The 7,500-nt window shown below is 35.8% G+C and overlaps 1 protein-coding gene across 4 annotated transcripts in view; it reads left to right on the forward strand.

The window, feature by feature from the left end:
* Window positions 1-1,861: 1,861 nt before the first annotated feature.
* LOC113822974 (uncharacterized) overlaps window positions 1,862-7,500 on the forward strand; it is a 31,889-nt gene continuing 26,250 nt past the window's right edge. The window contains exon 1 of one of the 4 annotated variants that reach the window (XM_070117211.1): window positions 1,862-1,962. The gene's annotated coding sequence lies outside the window, so the exon portion shown is untranslated. Of the gene's footprint in view, window positions 1,963-6,149; window positions 6,255-7,188; window positions 7,361-7,500 lie in introns of those variants that run through there. The other 3 variants (XM_070117213.1, XM_070117215.1, XM_070117212.1) reach the window with 3 other exon arrangements.

A 7,500-nucleotide genomic window follows, 5' to 3' on the forward strand; every position in this document is an offset into this window, starting at 1 on the left:
TCTCTCTCTCTCATTTCTTTTCTCTTCTGTCACTTTCTTTCTTCCTTTCTCTCTTCGTTTTCTTCCTTTCTCTCTCTGGCTTTCTCTTTCTCTCTCTATCTCCACATATATACACATATTTCGCTTTTTTTGTCTTATACTTTCTCTCGCTGTCTCTTTCTTTAGCTTTCTCTCTCTCTTTCTTTCTCCCTTTCTCTCTCGCTCTACATTTCCACTCGCTTTCTCTTTCTTCCTTTTCTCTTTCTTTCTGTCTTTCTGTCGTTTAAATCTTCCTCTCTCAATCTTAATTATTTTTTCTCTCTCTTTCTGGCTCTGTCTCTCTCGCTATGTCTTCCTTCTCTCTGTCTCTCTATCTATCTTTCTTTCTATCTATCTATCTGTTTGTATGTATGTATATATCTATTTACTAACCAATCTATGCATCTCTATCATCATCACCTTCATAATCATCAACAACCCGTATGGCTCCCCAGCAGAGTGTTAGCCTCCACCTCTCGCAAAGGAAGAAACGCCACTGAACTGCCGCCCACCTGTTGGCCTGTTGGAGCGATTGTTTTATGTTCGTTACCCCTGGAGCGAGTCAAATGACATGCGTTTCTCGGCTAAAACACATTTAATGATGGATATATCGATATTTATATCTGTATATATGTTTTGTATGCATTATTAGAATGATATGGCTTTAGTAGATGCATTTTTGCCTCTATTCTCTATATGATATAAACATAGACCATATTTAGTTTCCAAAATTATCTAGCCACGTATCCCCTATCTCTATATCCTATATGGTTTAACCAGATATTTCTGCTTACTTTCCCAGGATTATTGAACTACATATATCAACCTCAATTTCTAACATGACTCAACCTCAATCAGCAACATGATTTAACTACACATTCCAACCTCCTTTCCCAAACGATTTAAGTACGTAACCCTAACTCAGTTTCCAAAATTAGGGAACAGTATATCCCCTGTTTTATATTTCATCAAACACATGATCAGACTTCACTTCCCAACATAGTTTACCCACGTATCCCTACCTCAATTCCGAACATGACCTAACCTCATTTTCTCACAGCAGTTCCTAATATGTTTTATATTACGTTCCCCAACTCCTATTCTAAACATCGTTTAACCACATATATACATATCTATTTTCAATATGATATAACCACGTATCTCTTAAATCCGTTATAAGATTTAACCAAGTATTCCCCACTCTTAGTTCTTTTCATCATACGTATTCTATATCAACCTATAAAATCTTTTCTTTCCTTTTAAACATTCTACATTTATTCCTTATTAACCTGTAAGGTGGTCTTGGGTGTTGCATCTGCCTGCCATCTTGGATTTTTTTATTTATTTATTTATTTATTTATTTATTTATTTTTTTGCTGCCGTGTTGGAGAGTCTGTTACGTGTCTCATCTCGTTTGTGGGTCGATTTTCTCGTTTTTATTGACTTTTATTGTTTTATTTTAGTTTCCCCTTTTTATTCTTGTTTTTCTCTTAACATTTTTATTTATGATTTAACAACGAGACATTTGAATGACACTTTTATCGTCAGCTTTTATTCATTTTAGTTTTTTTTTTAACATTCAGTAGTTTTAAGGTCTCGTTTTTACTTAGTTTTCATTTTAAGTTGTAGGGGAAGCATTTTTACGTACAGTGTTTATTCGTTCTTTTTAGTTATTGCATTTCTTTTTCTTATGGTTTCTATTTTATAGTTTTAGTATTATTTTTTTGTTCATTTTTATGCGTATTTTAGCTTATTTATTGTTAGACTAAACTTTGTATAAGTATATGGCCTCTGACGTCACCGGGGCATTGGAAAGAGTAAACAATAAGCAGTACGGGTCGAGACGTCAGCGAGGGTGGTTCGCGGTCCTCCGAAGCTTCGAACCACCGGCAGTGTCGCCATTTTTATTGAACTGAGCACAGAGGCGATCACGGATGATAATAAGTTAAGTACTGAGATCCTGATATTCTTTGCATAGGAGGTGGACGTGATCCAAAGAACATTTTTATTGAATAATTTGAACCTTTTATTTATTTTTTTATATATTTTTAAATGAACTGGGCTGGTTTGTTTCTCTTTGTTTCATTTGTAACTTTTTAACATTTCAAAGTAGGGTCTGAGTGATCTTTTAGTTTTAGTTTCCCTGTTTCGGTGTCACCAGACTCGGGTTTTATACTCTCGTATTATTATTATTATTATTATTATTATTATTTATTTTTTTATTTTTTTTTTTTTATTTTTTTATTTTTTTTTTTTTTTATTATTATTATTTTTTTTTTGAGGTTTAAAGGTGCCTTTAGCACATTTTCCTTTACTCTTGTATTTTTCTTAGATTACTTTGTAGCAGTATTTTACCATACGGTTAGGGTGAACGTCAGAAAGTGGTATTCATACTGGAACTCCCCTATTAATGATTGCCTCCCCCCCCCTCACGCTACCACTTAAGGGGATTGAATTGACAGGGGTTAACCAGGTCTATTTGCGCCTGTATCCCCCGCCAGGGTATATGTTACTTATAGCGACGCGCGTAGATAGAGGGAAATGGACAACGCCATCTTATAGAGCGGAAAAAATAGATGGGGATGGAATATAGTTTAATATGCATTGGCATTATATTTACCGAAAAAAAATTGAAAAAAAAAAAAACAAGAGACGAAGTCCACAAAACCTTTCTGCAGCCAGAGTTGTTGTTTATGTCCACATTTTCTATAGACTCGTTTTCTAAATGTGCCTCATTTTCTGTTGTTCCATTTTCTATAGCTGCGTTTTCTATGAATGTTACGTTTTCTGACCGCCACTTTCAACCAGTGTGGAATCATTTCCGATTACTAATATTTTAATTTATTATCTATTCATATTTCTACTAACATTTCCTCTATTACTTTAATGCTTATGCATTAAAAATCTTATTTTATATAACGTAGGTCTATTATGAAGTATAATATCGTTATGATAACTTTGATTACCTGTTAACAATCTAACAATGAGACTGCCTCCTTACATTGTTTGCCTCCCATGTTGGAACAAAACACAAGGGCAATTACATGCACACTTACCGGTAAGCCTTTGCCATGGCAGGTTCCTCAAACAGTTTTTGTGCTCAGTGTGACATGGGGTAAGTTTTTATAATACTTTAAATAGTTATTTTTAATGATATTTAATGAATCTGACATTTTATCAACTTTTTTTATTACAATTAACAAATAGTGTTATTAAATATAGATTTTATGGTAGGTACGGGCAATTTTGGCAAAATTATGGAGGAGAATCCACCCTCTTGCTCGATCTTTGCCGGTCACATGGTCTCCTCCTGGGGTCACTAAAGTGCCCCAAATGAGAAAATGAATGCCGGCTAGACCAAAATATATATTCATTTCGGTGCGACAAAACACACACAAAAAAAAAAAAAATAATCGAAAAGTTAGATGCAATTTCAAAAAATCACTTTTTAAGAACACCTGGTTTGATAATAGTAAGCTCGATTTTGAAACCAATTTAAAATTTGTAAATTTGTATCTGCGAGAGAGGTTTTCTTACGCATCTGAACGGAGCGATTTCAATTTCCCAAACCGGACTATTTGCGATTGGGCGAGCTTCTGCCGGGAGGTTTTAATTTATTGGTGTTTTGAGAATCAATCCGACAAAATAGTTGGGTAGAGGTTGAAGACCGCGACGCGCGTAGATAGAGGAAAATGGACACCGCCATCTTATAGAGCGGGAAAAATAGAAGGGGATGGCGTATAGTTTAAGGTGCACCGGCCTTATAGTCACCGCTAAATGGCGAAAATATAACGCGCGGCCGCCTTTCAAATTCAAAGTCGATGAGCTTGTTTACCTTGCGAGGAAAAACACGACACTGACCCACGAACGCATTTTTGCGTTCGCGAACTAGTCCGTGTATCATTACGCGCTTGTCAAAACGATATTTGGCTAATTATCTGTGTCTGCTGGTACGCATTTATACCTATAAAGTCTTTTAGTAATGTTATACTTCATTTGCATATTTTTATATTTATCTATACCCTCATATCGAATCCTGCGCATCGAGTGTCTCACACTTTCTTGCGCCAGCCACAGGTTGACAGCTCACCAACCCGCTCATTTCGAGATTGAAAGCCGGTGAGAAATGTTGCGTTTCCAGTGTTGTGTTGATTCTGGGTTCTTTTTTAAGACCTTTACAGTGGCATCGAAGAATAATTAGACCAGTAACCATCCCAGTTTTATATCTGAGCCCATCAAGAGCTCCAAAGGACGAAAAAGGTGATTAAAATCGAAGCAATACCAACAGTACAAAGAAACGAAAGTTTCACGTTTCCGGATATAAAGGTATTTGGTTTATCATTTTAATGTGTGAATGCAGCTCTGTCTTGCCGTACATACCGTGGTGGAGAGAATGTGTCCTGGGGGGTGTTGGGGGGCTTGCCCCCCATCAATCCTCCCCTCGGGTAGTGCCCGAAGGGCACGCCTAGTCACGGCAATTTATATTGATATATTAGGTTGTCAATACGTTTTGGGGGTTGGAAAGTGTGAATTCCCGTAGAGTTTTACCGAAATGTGGGTTGATTTATTTCGCGTCAGTCCGTAAACTTTCAAAGATGGCGTTTACATCCGTAGAGTCTCATTGGCCAATTTTAAGCGCTTTTTGTGCTAGTTTTACGCATTTTTGATCGTTATTCTTATTTTAGATTTTTTTTACCCCATAATTTCCCTGATATACTCCATGCCCTCCCCTGCTAACGGGACTATCAAATCAAGATCGTCGATGGAGAAATGGTACTCGATCTCCTGAACGATTCATTCGCAAAAGAAACAACGCCGAAAATCGATGAAATCATAGGATTTCATGCAGAAAAACATAATTTTTTTCGACTTAGTCTCTGCGAGGGTGCGTCGCGGTCTTCAACAATTACCCACGATCGAGCGTAAATGGAGGGAAGCGAAGATCAAAATGCCCCGCTTCGGCAGGAGGACATACCACTTCGCCGGGTACTTGGCTGAGGCCATATTTCAAATGAAGTACCCGGCGGAGAACAAACGGTTCCATCAATTCCTCCTCGCCGCAGCTCGTTTGTACCCTCCACACTGACGGTATGTGTTGTATATTGTTTAATATATATATATATATTTGTATATTTGATATTTGTATATGTTTTTCGTTATTTCGTTATCGCATATCGAGCTTGTGCGCATTCCGTGTTTCGCTTGTTTACTTTAGCGGTGTTTCATTCGCTCGGTTCGCTGTCCGCCGGACGAAGTTTGTCTCGTCTTTCTGATTATACGGCCTTTCTGTTGTTGTTGGGACATAAAATTAATATCGTATTTCTTATGACCTAACCTCATTTTCTCACAGCAGTTCCTAATATGATTTATATTACGTTCCCCAACTCCTATTCTAAACATCGTTTAACCACATATATACATACCTATTTTCAATATGATATAACCACGTATCTCTTAAATCCGTTATAAGATTTAACCAAGTATTCCCAAATCTTATTTCTTTTCATCATACGTATTCTATATCAACCTATAAAATCTTTTCTTTCCTTTTAAACATTCTACATTTATTCCTTATTAACCTGTAAGGTGGTCTTGGGTGCTGCATCTGCCTGCCGTCTTGGATTTTATTTTTATTTATTTATTTATTATTATTTTTTTTTTTTTTTGCTGCCGTGTTGGAGAGTCTGTCACGTGTCTCACCTCGTTTGTGGGTTGATTTTTTTTCGTTTTTATTGACTTTTATTGTTTTATTTTAGTTTCCCCTTTTTATTCTTGTTTTTCTCTTAAGATTTTTATTTATGAATTAACAACGAGACATTTGAATGACACTTTTATCGTCAGCTTTTATTCATTTTAGATTTTTTTTTTTAACATTCAGTAGTTTTAAGATCTCGTTTTTACTTAGTTTTCATTTTAAGTTGTAGGGGATGCATTTTTACGTACAGTGTTTATTCGTTCTTTTTAGTTATTGCATTTCTTTTTCTTATGGTTTCTATTTTATCGTTTTAGTATTATTTTTTTGCTCATTTTTATGCTTATTCTAGCTTATTTATTGCTAGACTAAACTTTGTACAAATGTATGGCCTCTGACGTCACCGGGGCATTGGAAAGAGTAAACAAGCAGTACGGGTCGAGACGTCAGGGAGTGTGGTTCGCTGTCTTCCGAAGCTTCGAACCACCGGCAGTGTCGCCATATTTATTGAACTGAGCAGAGACACGATCACGGATGATAATAAGTTAAGTACTGACGTATCTGACATTCTTTGCACGGGAGCTGGACGTGATCCTAAGAACATTTTTATTGAATAATTTGAACCTTTTATTTATTTATTTATTATTATTTTTTAATGAACTTGGCTGGTTTGTTTCTCTTTGTTTCATTTTGTAACTTTTTAACATTTCAAAGAAGGGTCCGAGTGATCTTTTAGTTTTAGTTTCCCTGTTTCGGTGTCACCAGACTCGGGTTTTATACTCTCGTATTATTATTATTTATTATTATTATTATTTTTTTTTTTTTTTTGAGGTTTAAAGGTGCCTTTAGCATATTTTCCTTTACTCTTGTATTTTTTTATATTAATTTGTAGTAATATTTTACCATATGGTTAGGCTGAACGTCAGAAAGTGGTATTCACACTGGAACTCCCCTATTAATGATTGCCCCCCCCCCCCTCACGCTACCACTTAAGGGGATTGAATTGACAGGGGTTAACCAGGTCCATTTGCGCCTGTATCCCCCGCCAGGGTATAAGTTACTTATAGCGACGCGCGTAGATAGAGGGAAATGGACAACGCCATCTTATAGAGCGGGAAAAAATAGATGGGGATGGAATATAGTTTAATATGCATTGGCATTATATTTACCGAAAAAAAAAACAAGAGACGAAGTCCACAAAACCTTTCTGCAGCCAGAGTTGTTGTTTATGTCCACATTTTCTATAGACTCGTTTTCTAAATGTGCCTCATTTTCTGTTGTTCCATTTTCTATAGCTGCGTTTTCTATGAATGTTACGTTTTCTGACCGCCACTTTCAACCAGTGTGGAATCATTTCCGATTACTAATATTTTAATATATTATCTATTCATATTTCTACTAACATTTCCTCTATTATTTTAATGCTTATGCATTAAAAATCTTATTTTATATAACGTAGGTATATTATGAAGTATAATTTCGTTATGATAACTTTGATTACCTGTTAACAATCTAACAATGGGACTGCCTCCTTACATTGTTTGCCTCCCATGTTGGAACAAAACACAAGGTCAATTACATGCACACTTACCGGTAAGCCTTTGCCATGGCAGGTTCCTCAAGCAGTTTTTGTGCTCAGTGTGACATGGGGTAAGTTTTTATAATACTTTAAATATTTATTTTTAATGATATTTAATGAATCTGACATTTTATAAACATTTTTTTTTTGTTTTTATTACAATTAACAAAGTGTTATTAAATATAGATTTTATGGTAGGTACGGGCAATTT

The sequence above is a fragment of the Penaeus vannamei genome, chromosome 40, assembly GCF_042767895.1.
Source record: "Penaeus vannamei isolate JL-2024 chromosome 40, ASM4276789v1, whole genome shotgun sequence".
In the NCBI taxonomy this organism is placed as follows: Eukaryota; Metazoa; Arthropoda; class Malacostraca; order Decapoda; family Penaeidae; genus Penaeus; species Penaeus vannamei.